The sequence below is a fragment of the Oncorhynchus nerka genome, linkage group LG28 (assembly GCF_034236695.1).
Source record: "Oncorhynchus nerka isolate Pitt River linkage group LG28, Oner_Uvic_2.0, whole genome shotgun sequence".
Lineage (NCBI taxonomy): Eukaryota > Metazoa > Chordata > Actinopteri > Salmoniformes > Salmonidae > Oncorhynchus > Oncorhynchus nerka.
In genome coordinates this window covers 65,158,810-65,171,714 of record NC_088423.1, presented here as the reverse complement: position 1 = coordinate 65,171,714, position 12,905 = coordinate 65,158,810, and positions in this window count along the sequence as shown.

Genomic DNA, 12,905 nt, shown 5'->3' with positions numbered 1-12,905 from the left:
TGAAAGAGGTAAAAAGCACATCACTTGAGATTAATTGTCTCAGAGCCTAAATATTTCCACTGAGGCTCATGAACACTAAAGGCCAGGGGTCTCACTTGTTGTTGGGGCGGAGGTTATGAGCGGGTCGGTTATAATGGCGTCGCCCTGCATGGTCGCGATTCCACATTCATTACACAATTTACAATTATTGCTACCTATTTCCCCGAGAGGGGTGGGCGAACCATTACCACGACGACTCAAATGAAGTGGATAATTGTGTCTCTCTGCGGCATATTGGGAGACAAGAGAAAGTGGGAGAAAGAGACACAGACCGAAGAGAGACAGCGCGAGAGGGGGACAGGGATGTCGTCGGCCAAAAGCACACCAAGTCAGGGATCCTGAAACCTTTTACTGAGAAGAGGACTGAGTTATTCTGGCCTGTTACTTCCCCATGCAGACGGGCTCAGTTTAGACCCAGTCAAAACAGAAACAAAAGAGATGAGTCTCAGATCTAAATAGGCCACAAACTGCTATCCAACTCCAAATGTAGGAGCGAGCAGTCGAGCGCGGGAAAGACTAGGCTATAATTCAGAATGTAAGGACGTGTATATGTTTGCACGAAAGTCAGAAAACAAAAAACAGAATACATAAACAGAACATGAACAGAAACAGAGATTCGCCATTGACATCTCTTGAATGATAAACCTAGGATGAAGGCCAATGATTTTAGAACAGGCCTACACAGACTTGCCAAACTTTGTGCCATTACTATCCTTTGTCTTAGTACAGTTGTCATGTAAGGCTTGTACCCGTATGCAATATTAATTCTGCATAATAACTTTCAAAGGGGAATAAAGTATGGAGTTAATTATTAATCATATGTATATTCAAGGCATCTCTTTTTTTCAGATGCACAAAAATATTCCCAGACAGTTGCCACTCGAGGAGGAAAAAGAATCCCCATGACACTAAATCCAAGGAAGGATGTTAACTAAGTACTGATAGTACCTTCTAGAACACGGTCCTACTTACAACATCCATTTCGCAGGCATGAGGGTCTATGTAGTTCAAACAATGTGCCTAAGTACAGCAAATGCTGGCAAACCCACATTAAACCCATAGTTTTGTCCAACAACACAACGTAGGCTAGTCCGAGAGGACAGTGCAACAAGGTCAGCTAATTGGCCGACGCCATAACCCATCAACGGTAGTGGGGAAATAAAGCAACACTGATGAGGGGAAGTGCTCATCACGGAGACGATGGATATCTCATTTACTGCATTCTGTCCCATTTCAACACAATTTGCGATGAGACAGTTAATATGCATGTTACCCGTTTGAGAGGTCATTTGAGCGGGTGCGAGACGAACCATTTCAGTGTCAATTTACAGCAATCCTCATTGTCAAATAGAGGGAAAGTGAGTACTTCCCAGTCCCATTCTTCAGAGCTCTTTAGTTTAATTCAATTTTACCTTCCAATACCTTATGACATGGAGGAAGTCTTCCCCATATCGCATTATGAGAGTGAAAAGACATCAAGCTGGTTCTGTAGGCTCTAGTATGCTTTTATGCATGTAAAAAAAGAAGGTTCATTTTTCACCTTTTTCTTTAAGTGTGGAGTAGCGAAGATGATCCTTTCTGAGTGATTCAAACAACTCTCAACCCTGTCTGAGACGTCACTCCCAGCTATAGAATACACCAGACAGATGTTAGTCAGTCTTGCTCGCCAGCCGTGTGCGTCTTGGACACAATCTTATAGAAAAAAAAAAGAAGATTTGCAAGCGACTCCAGACAGAACTGAACTCAACCTAAGTAGGAGAGTTTTGTGTTCTCATTTACGGAGAAAAGCCACCGCAAATATTGAGAGACTACATTATCTACACGTCCGTAAGTCCACAGAAGCCTTTTGGAATGATAGCAAAACATGTCTGTGGAGACATAGGGGAAATTACGACATTGACTTAGAAGTAAATACCATGGGCCAGAAAACGTTGGCCATTGGTGATAAAACAAATTATGGGGGGGGGGGGGGGGGGGGTCTGGCTCACAAGAAATGCAACACATTATGGGTAACAACAGGTTAAACAAAAGACTAATAAAGGGAGAGAAATCATTTTGGAACAGACACGGGTAACATATTTCTCCTGCCTTTGAGACAGAGCAATAAAACAAAGAGACATGGCCACCCACTGCTAGTGTTTGGTGGAGCATATGGAGCTATGAATCAGAGTCATCCTGCATAGTGCTAAAATACCCATTCTCTAATTCCCTCAAATCTTATGCTTTATATGTTAGCCATGGCAAGGACCACTGTCTCTGATATCAACTGTGCTCCTTGCCGACAGACACGGGTGCTTGCTTTACCTCAACAGGCCCTTTGAAACAGAAGAAAACAAACGAACGGAGGAAACACTCGGCTAAACGTTCCAAATGCAAGTTCCTCAACCAATAAACCAGTAGCCTTCTCTCCATTCTAAGATCACAAAAGTCTTGAGAAATCATTCACACGCTTCCCATGGTGGTATTTGGAGACTGTTGATGAGTGATCCATGAGACACTGAGACGAATCTTAACGAGGCCAAAGCAACAACTCTGTCCTTCTCCCAATTATGTTCAAACTTCTCTCCCCTCCACCTCCCCCCTCCACCCCTTTTTTCTTTTACCACATGAATAATAGGTCATATGTGATCGAACTACACCAGACAGCTCTTCCCGGATTCACAATCAATACTGGTCACTAATGTCTGAGACGCTTGATTCCATATTTAAATAACAGGAAACGTGATGGCATCGTGGCACGTATCATGTCCCCAAAGTCATATACGATTAGACACGACTGTTTCATCCACTGCCGAGGGGGGGGAGAATACATTCAACTAATTAACAGGGGCTCTAACCATTGCACTGCATGTCTTATGAAACGTTTAAAGCACATAACACATGCAGGCACACCAGATACATATAGAACTGGAAAAGACACTGCATGGGAGTTGACAGATATAGAATAATAAAATAAAACAGATTCTGAACACATTTCCTTGCTCAGTACATTATGATGGCTGCAGGCGCTACTACCTTTGTCTCCATCCCAGCATTGACTAAAACGGTGTATTGTAACACGACACCCATGATTTCATGCAATATGGAGGATTATGGAATTGAATTGAACGCTCCGCTTTTTTGTTCACATTTCTAAATTAGGATTTTCTGCCTCCATAATGACATAGAGGAGTCTCTTTTTTTGTCAAATCAATGGCAGCTATTTATGTGAGCAATAATCCCTCGCCCAGCACTGAACTGCCAAAAGAGTGACGGTTTAAAGTAATGCCTAAAAACAAAAAAAAAGGCAGTAAATGAATGCAAATTGGTTTCTCTCCATTTAGAAGGTCCGTCTTTGAGAACATACCCAGTGGAAACAAATCATAGCACTTGAAATAATTCAAAGGAAAAGAAGCTCACTTTGATTTGCAAAAGAAGAGAATGGACCCCCGTGTTCGGTACAGTAAGGTTATGATAGAACGTTCAGAAACCCTCGCGTCTCAACAGAACATGAATGCCTGACAAGTATGCTATCATCCAAGAGATCATTAAGCAAAAGGGTTGAAGTGCCATCTCCAATGTGTGGGGGATGCCATGGCAACAGGGTTCGCCCTGCTTGAGAGACAAGATAAAAACAATGAGGCAGGGTGCAGGCAGGGCGCTGAACGATCGGCACTGATCGATGGATCCTCTCCTCTCTGTTATCCCCCCTTCAGAGAGGAGGGAGGGAGGGAGGGAGGGAGGGAGGGAGGGAGGGAGGGAGGGAGGGAAAGGCCAACCTGCTTTAGGCTTCATAGGTGCAGCAGGAATAGTGAGAACCTTCTTCAAAGCCCTAATTGTTTCATCACAAGGGTCTAATTGAACATGCTATACAGTGTATTTGCATACAAGCAATTTCACACCATTACTTCATACAAAGGCTAGGGAACATCATGTCAACAAAACTGGACTGAACGACCTGTGAGGAGGCTTCCAGCTATTTTACATTCTGCAATCATCCTGCCTGCTTTGACTACAGGAAAAAAGAATATTATGCATACATACTGTATACTTCTGTGTAGTTACTGCATTTTGAGTTTGAGTGAGGTGAGCCGTGAGTCTCCTTTCTGCATTATCTTTTGCAGATGTCAGCACAGTTAGAGTGTTGTGCTAAACCCCAGCAGGATGCCAGCTAAATGCCATCGTGTTACGGCTGTGGTTGTTTGCTTCTTTTAATTTTCAGAATGATAAGCACCCCATGTACCCCCCTCTCTTAAAGGCGCTCGTGCACACACACAGGCACACACACACACACACAGTTAGTTCACTTACTAACACCATGTGCTAATCAATCTGGTGAAAGCAATCTGTCAGGAAATCTTTAGCATTAAGAACCCCTCCTTGAATAAGGATAAGGCCCATCCACAGGGCAGGGCACTGCAGGGATTTAGGAATAGCTGCCTTTACGCATCCCTCTTGTCAATAAGGATTATGAGCACGCTTTTATCTATTCAACCACACATACCTGCCACTCACTTAAATGGATGAATAGTTTAGTTATAAAATACTCACATAAATACATTCAAATCCTAACCCAATTCAAATTCCAACACCATATGCCTATGGTGAGATCAAATCTTTCTTTTTATTCCTCGGTAATTCACTGAAGGCAATCTTTTAACATACTTATTTAAGACCTCAAAGGATAAACATAGCCCACCTATTGTTGACGGCACAGCACCTTTATGCTCATTTTAAGGCCGACAATTCCTTTGAGAATATGCCATTCAGCGACCGACAGAAGCCGCATGCAAAGCAGGAGTATTGAAGAAGGATGCTGAACAAAAGAGATATTATTATGATCTACCAAAATACTGCTGAATATTAAAAAATGAACTGTGTTTACAGATATTTCAATAGAGCAGAAATAGCCTTATTTATATCTACGCCATCAAATAAATAGAACCAAGTACAAATAGTGAAGAACAAATAAAAGCAAATTTTGACATTTTGCATTCAAACGCCTTCATTTATAGGTCAGAGGGAACACCAGCCGACCTCACATTGTTTCTAAATGCCATTTTGTTAAACAGGGACACTGGAATTAATTAATGTGCGGGTAGCTGCCACTGTCAAGAGGCGCGCATTAAAATCAATGATTAATAAATTCAAAACACACAACAAACTCAGAAGGGAGATGAAAATAGTATTGTGCTCCCTAGGAAGCAGCCCCAGTGCGGGTCCTCCAACCAACGAGGCGGCCACTCAGATGCCTAATGGAAAGTAGCCGACGCCAGCTGTGTGCCTGTGAATAAAATCACTTTAATTAAAGGAATTACAATGGAAAGGAACCGGGAATATGTGGAACAGAATTGACAGGAAGCGGCCCTCGTGTTCGACACACACTCCCTCCAAAAACATAAAGACTTAAAGGAACAAGAGGGTCTTTGTGTTGCCCTTTTCAAATAAGCCTATAATTCCCTCATGCTTTATTATACACAGCACTGTACAGTCTGGTTTGAGATTTGATCATATCTGTCCTCCTCAATTTAAAACACTAGGCCAAAGACTGGTACTATGGCAACTACAGATATCATGTTAAAATAAGACAAATGAAATGTTTGTTTTTCATTATTAACAAGGATGACGCAATTGATAACCCTGCTGGTTTGTTTGTGAAATGACAGCAAATAACAATAAAAGGGTCATAGGAGATTTTTTTCTTCGTCTTCTGACATTGAATCAACACTTCGTTAGGTTACACATCATAGCAAGATTTCAAATCACAAATTTCACTACTGGCAGTTGTGAGAGCTATTGTCGTCCAAACACTATGGAGGCAGAATATGGGCCTATTAAAAAATATGGATCATATTAGACTTTCACTAAATATATAATCACAAGAAAGGAGAATATTTCACTCCAAATGTGCAGATGTAGCAAAGAATAGGGGAAATAGTCACAATTTCCCTCCCAAACTGCTTTTTGTAAAAAGCCATGGCTTCACTGACCCTGTAGCTAATATGAGAGGCCACAAGGGGGTGGCAGATGCACACTTAAACAGCATGACAAAACCTGAGCGATGTTCAATCTCTCTGCTCCAGTGTTTGTTCAACAGAGATTTCACATAAAGGAAGAGCACTAGATGAACTAGATCAGATCTCTAGTGCTCACAGCTGTTGATCACCACCACGAGAGCTTAACAGTAGCCATAAGGATATTCAGAACTACATGTACCAAATGCAAAACATCAGGATTCATTCCTGAATAGAGTCCATATTCATCTAGCAGGGCAATTGCAGCAGGGCAATTCTAAGATTGCATTATAATACTGAACCCTCCCTGACATTTTACTTTGCGTTAATCTCCTTTATCAACACAGTCGTTATTGTCATTAATAACAATTACCACTATGATAAGGTTCATTTTACCATGCCACGCTCCTTAATGTTTCCCTCAATATATCAGTGAGATAAGCCTTCACAAGATGTATAGCAACATCATAACCAAATCAAGATTTGTGTCCTGACAAAAATGATGTTGACGGGCAAACGCTATCTTGGTCTGACTACGTTATTTGAGGGAGAAGTGAAGTAAACTGATTATAATGAACCAAATGAACAAATTAGCAACAATGAAGTGTATTGTACGGTAATTTAGTTGCAACAAGCAACCATGGCTTTGATGACAATAGCACAAATGGAACATGTAGAAAAAGCTAGTATTCAAGTATTCAAGTAGTAGAAACCATGCTTGGCTAAGAGCATGGTTCCACTTCCGTAACCTAAAAAAAAAGCTGAACTGTTGGCTAGCTGAGGCGTTACATTTATTTAATATCTTCACGAGCATTGCTTTATATCGTAATGATGAATATAGTTAATAAAATATTGACGCGTAAGAGATAGATACTAAATCAGTGACATCAAAGCATATATACACACTGTAGCAACTTGTTTACAAGAGCTAATGTGTCCCTGAAGGGAATAGCCTGGTTATTAGCAACCAAAAACAAGTGCTGTGAACAGCCTCTCGCTGTGGGAAGTATGAAATATCAGCAGAGAGAACGGCAGTGTTTTCTAGGACGTATCATACCCACCTCCACCCTCAACCTACTTCTGACAGTTCTGGGCAACATGGAACATGTAGCAGTAAAAAGTTGTAGACACTTGCAGTTGCCATGCAGATGGTGGAAGATGGATAAAGACCATACAGTAAACATGCATTGAGTTATGAGGGATACTGAAACCAATTTAGATAAATAAGTGAATAAGATTATGCTTAGAACATTTTGAGGTGATATCTGTGGCATAGTTACAATAATACTGCATCTAGAATCTGTTGGTTTTCCATGATCAGTTTTACCAGTATTTCCATCCTAACTTCCTGTGGCTCCATTGTGGCTGAGGTCAGTATAAAAATCACCTCATAGTATGTAAATGTATAGTAGAATATCTTCAAATACTCATATTTTCACAGTAGAGTATATCACGAACCTCTTATCCGATGGGTAGGGCTTCATCAGGTGTATTTGATGAGTGCTTCAAGATCGCCTGTAATCACACACCAAACACAAATCTAGCTTACTGTCTTTGCATGGGCTAGAACACAACACTTTAGTTGACACTATTCGTCATAGGCCTATGGGTCTACAAATAGACAATTTAAAGTATATACTTTTAATAATCCACAACATATTGTAAATGAACAAAAACCAGTCTGTAGAAATATAGGCTAATTTGAATTATAAAGCGGTTTATAAATAAATAGTTTGCACATCTATATGTAGATTAAAAATACACTTCCCTATTGGACAATGAATCTAAACCTTTTAATCTGGCAAAAAAACAAGCATTTTTTATGTTTCAAATGTTTCAAATAAACATCTCTTCAAAGAGTATCTTAAATAAGATGTCTCAAGATTGAAATGTTGTGTTTGTCAGCAGTCTACCGGTATAATGTTTGTAGGCCTACATAGGCTCTTGGACTGTATTCATGTCACTTGCAAGTGCAACCAACAACATGTGTTTGACATGAAAATCATGATTTTTTTTTTTTGATTCGGTGGCACTACCTTGGCGAATGACTTCCTTCTTCCTATGCTGTCTCAAAAATGACTTCCCTCTCTCAACTACTACCGGTCGGGAAAATTGAACGTTTGCCGTTCAGTATAATAAAAGGTTGCAAATGCATTCACTTTATATTTAACGCGTGACACAACTCCATCTTCAATTGTAATCGATTTCTGGACACAACACATTTTCTAAATTAAATGGACAAGGACCGCGTCAGCCCAAGATTTCGTTCCGCTCTGTGCTCAGGGACGTTTTACTCATTCAAAGTTGGGGTGTGGTTTATTTAAATACAGTTTCCCCGCCCCTCCCTTTGTGGGCGTGAGAAGAACTACGGGGCGTGTTTCGTCTTGTCGCATATGTAAACACTGGCATGCCGTCTGAAAGCCACGTGGTCCCTTATTGACAGCTTTCTGTGACAGTGACAGATACTGCAGCTCTCTCTCGCTCATCTATTTGTTTTTCTTGATTATCAGGATTTTTCTTTTTGGCATTATGTCGTTTCCATCCGTTCTACTGTTTTCATATTTTTGTGGGAGTTGATGATTTAAAGCTATAATCCTTCATTGAAACGATAACAAAGCTTTCTACCTGCCCGTTTTCGCTAAAAAGCTACGGGATGGGGCTGGAGAAATGTAATCACTCTCAAATGTATAGACATGGCTATGGATGCAAGGGCTGACCATCCATGATATCAAATGTATGCTTTGAGGCTATACAGTGTTTGTTTCCTTGTATGTTGTTTACAAACATTGGAGCTTATATTTTGGGTTCTGATGGGGTACGACAGTTGAACTAAACTCATCAGCTATTTCTAAGTTATATTCTTCAAGAATCAATGGGTACACGTGATTAATTCATAATTCAAATCATTTATGTAGCAACTAAGGATTCTTGCTTTAAACTGTGGTATCATAGCTTATCGAGTGAACTAGTATACTGTTACAGGCTGAAATGTAAATACTGGGCTTGAGGTCAGAACTGTAGCTCTTGTCTTTGTAGTTAATTGATTGACTAATATTACTGATTAGCCAATCAGGTTCCAGGACCCAATCAGTCCTAGAGGGGAAGGATGAAAACCAGCAGTGCTACGAACCTTGACGCCTGGATTTGAATATATCATGCAAAATAGCATCTAAGCCCTTCTATAGCCTGTCCCAAATTAGTATAACATTGTACTGCATTACTGTAATAACGATATCATTTTTGTTTCATTTGCATGAGAGTAGGACAACATGTACTGTATAGGCCTATGTGAACAGCTAGACAGGTCACCCCCAGAGACCGCTCACTTTATCCTGTTCACTAAAGGTGCTCTGACTGAATGAAAGTTCCTGTGGGATGTGGTTCATTAGCATCCCCTCCTAAAAAGACAGCAATGGGGCTTTGGTGAGGTTGGCCTGCTAACAACAGCCTGATCTGAGAGCCTACCCTATAGGGTACAACGAAGTGGACCTACAGTATAAATCAACCTTCCCCTCACCCCTCTGTGCTGTTAACGTTCTAAAAACAATCGCAAAGTGAATTGAGTGCACATAGATAGAATACTTTCACATCTTTCTTTTCATGTCTCCCTCTCTCTCAACCGCACAGTGCAACTATGTAGACTTACAGGACCAGTCAAAAGTTTGGACACAGCTACTCATATATTTTATATTTGAGATATTTCAAAGTAGCCACCCTTTGCCGTAGATGAGAGCTTTGCACACTCTTGGCATTCTCCCAACCAGCATCATGAGGTAGTCACCTGGAATGCATTTCAATTAACAGGTGTGCCTTGCTAAATGTTAATTTGTGGAATTTTGTTCTTTCTTAATGCATTTGAGCCAATCAGTTGTGTTGTGACAAGGTAGGGGTGGTATACAGAAGATAGCCCTATTTGGTAAAAGACTAATAAGTTCATATAATGGGAAGAACAGCTCAAATAAGCAAAGAATGTAAATGTAAATGTAAATGCAAAGAGAAACGACAGTCCATCATTACTTTAAGACATGAAGGTCAGTCAATTCAGAACATTTTAAGAACTTTGAATGTTTCTTCAAGTGCAGTCGCAAAACCCATCAAGCGCTATGATGAAACTGGCTCTCATGAGGGCCGCCACATGAAAGAAAGACCCAGAGTTACCTCTGCTGCAGAGGATATGTTCATTCGAGTTAACTTCACCTCAGTATTGCAATCCAAATAAATGCTTCACAGAGTTTAAGTAATAGACACATTTCAACATCAACTGTTCAGAGGAGACTGTTTGAATCAGGCCTTCATGGTCGAATTGCTGCAAAGAAACCACTACTAAAAGGACACCAATAATAAGAAGAGACTTGCTTGGGCCAAGAATCACGAGCAATGGACATTAGACCTGAGGAAATCTTTCCTTTGGTCGGATGAGTCCAAATGTGAGATTTCTGGTTTCAACCACCGTGTCTTTGTGATCTCCGCATGTGTGGTTCCCACCGTGAATCATGAAGGAAAGGTGTGATGGTGTGGGGGTGTTTTGCTGGTGACACCGTCAGTGATTTATTTAGTATTCAAGGCACACTTAACCAGCATGGCTACCACAGCATTCTGCAGTGATACTCCATCCTGTCTCGTTTGCACTTAGTGGGACTATCATTTGTTTTCAAGAGGGAGAGTGATGGAGTGCTGCATCAGATCACCTGGCCTCCACAATCTCCCAACCTCAACCCAATTGAGATGGTTTGGGATGAGTTGGACCGCAGAGTGAAGGAAAAGCAGCCAACAAGTGCTCTGCATATGTGGGAACTCCTTCAAGACTGTTGGAAAACCATTCCAGGTGAAGCTGGTTGAGAGAATGCCAAGAGTGTGCAAAGCTGTCATTAAGGTAAAGGGTGGCTATGAAGAATCTAAAATATATTTTGATTTGTTTTCTTTTTTTGGTTACTACATTATTCCATGTTTGATTTCATAGATTTGATGTCTTCACTATTATTCTACAACGTAGAAAATAGTACAAATAAAGAAAAACCCATGAATGAGTAGGTATGTCCAGACTTATGACTGGTACTGTAGGTCACATAGTTTTGTTCATTTCCTCCATTCTCTCTAGCTCCTTGAAGAACAGAAACTCACCATCCAGTCCAGATAGGCGACATGGGTATGGCTGTTCTGTATGTCATCTCTGTGAGTCCTTTGAAGGTCTTCAGGGCTGTACTGCCCACTTCTCTGATGAACATAGCAAGGGCAACCATCCACCCCACACACACCCGTCAACTTCAGACCTGCACAGATCAAGAGGGTGTGGTTAAGGGCCAAAACTGACTAAATAACCTACGTAGATATAGATTATTCGTATAGGTATGTATTGCAAACCAATATGAGCTTAACTCATATTCATTGTATTGAATATGTTGATTGATATTAATAATTTCAAAATTAAAATACTGCATGTGGGACTATGGGAAACCTGAAAAAGTGATGAATAGCAGTGCTATTTTACTGCTACCGTCCCTCTGCTGCCCCCTGCCTTGCCTCAGGGATAAAATATGTCACCAAGTGCCCTACTTGACATGACAAAACATATTTCCATCGACCCTAAAGTGTCACAGTCAGACTCCCAATTCAAAAATAAGTCAGCACATTTTTCCCCTTGCACCTTTGACCAAATTTGTATTATTATACATGCACCTTTTTCTTGTTCAAAGCAGAATCCTTACATCAATTTAGTAATTCCGATGTTGACCCATTCTGCCATTTTTAATTGTAATTTTGAATGACATAAAACACAAACGCTGGCCTATGACTGTTACTATGTAGGTGGAAACACCTTTAGCATGGTCAGTGATTGGCGTCTCCTGTACCCCCTATCTAGGTGTGAACTCTGGTGGCTGGTGGTTCAGCCAATGGGCACCTGCTGCTGCCACAAGCGTCTGAGCTGCGAGAACAAAGGGGCCATTGAGTGCATAACAGCTGTTGTGCTGTTGCCTGCCTGGCTGCCTGAGGGCCCCATGCCCCAAGAGCCTGTCTGATGGGTGAAGCCCCCCTCTCTTTAAAGAGACAGCAAGGGCCCCTGCTGCTTTAATGCAGCGTTAATTACTGAACATTGATGCAGAACAGTCGATGGATGTGTAGAGTAGCAGAGCAGAAAAGGAACAGTCCATATTTTTTAAACAATGGTTTGAAATGGTTGAGAAGGAATATAGTGCATAACTTAAGATGGCATGGTTCATTCATATTATGGAAGAACTGACGTAGACAATATCCAAATGATTTAGTAAGACAATACTATCAATCCATTTGAAATAGGCATCTGATAAATTCAGCAGGCCGATGAAAAACAAACAACCCTTAGTTGATCCAATCTGGTTTGTGACAAAGTGAAGGACAAGAGAATTAGACAAGTCCAAGATTTACTCCCAGCAGCATCTGTCGAGTCGTCCCCGACAAGTCTTAGGAGCAGCTTTGACAGTGGAAGCGTCATACTGACATCTAGTGGATTAGTCCTGTGTATCTTTAAGCACACGCTCCTTGACTGCAAGCAGAGGGCACTGTCTGTCAGTGAATGCATGAAAGAGACAGCCATTATAGAGACCATCCCTATGCTCCATTTTGTTTTCATTCAGATGACATTCATTTTTGTCCCCTTTGACTCCCCATTATGGCAAGTTAGTGAGCACAAACATACGACACTGAAGATGTTAACATCTACACCCTTCACGTCACTCCTGTTTTCTGCACTTTACATTAGCCCAATGCAACACTTCAGATGTCCCCTTTGACCAATACATTACCTTTCTACAATATTGAGTTTAAAGAAAAGCAGCCGTTTCTAGTGATTTATAATTTATAGAAACGTGTGCTTATAGATCACTCTTAGAACATTAA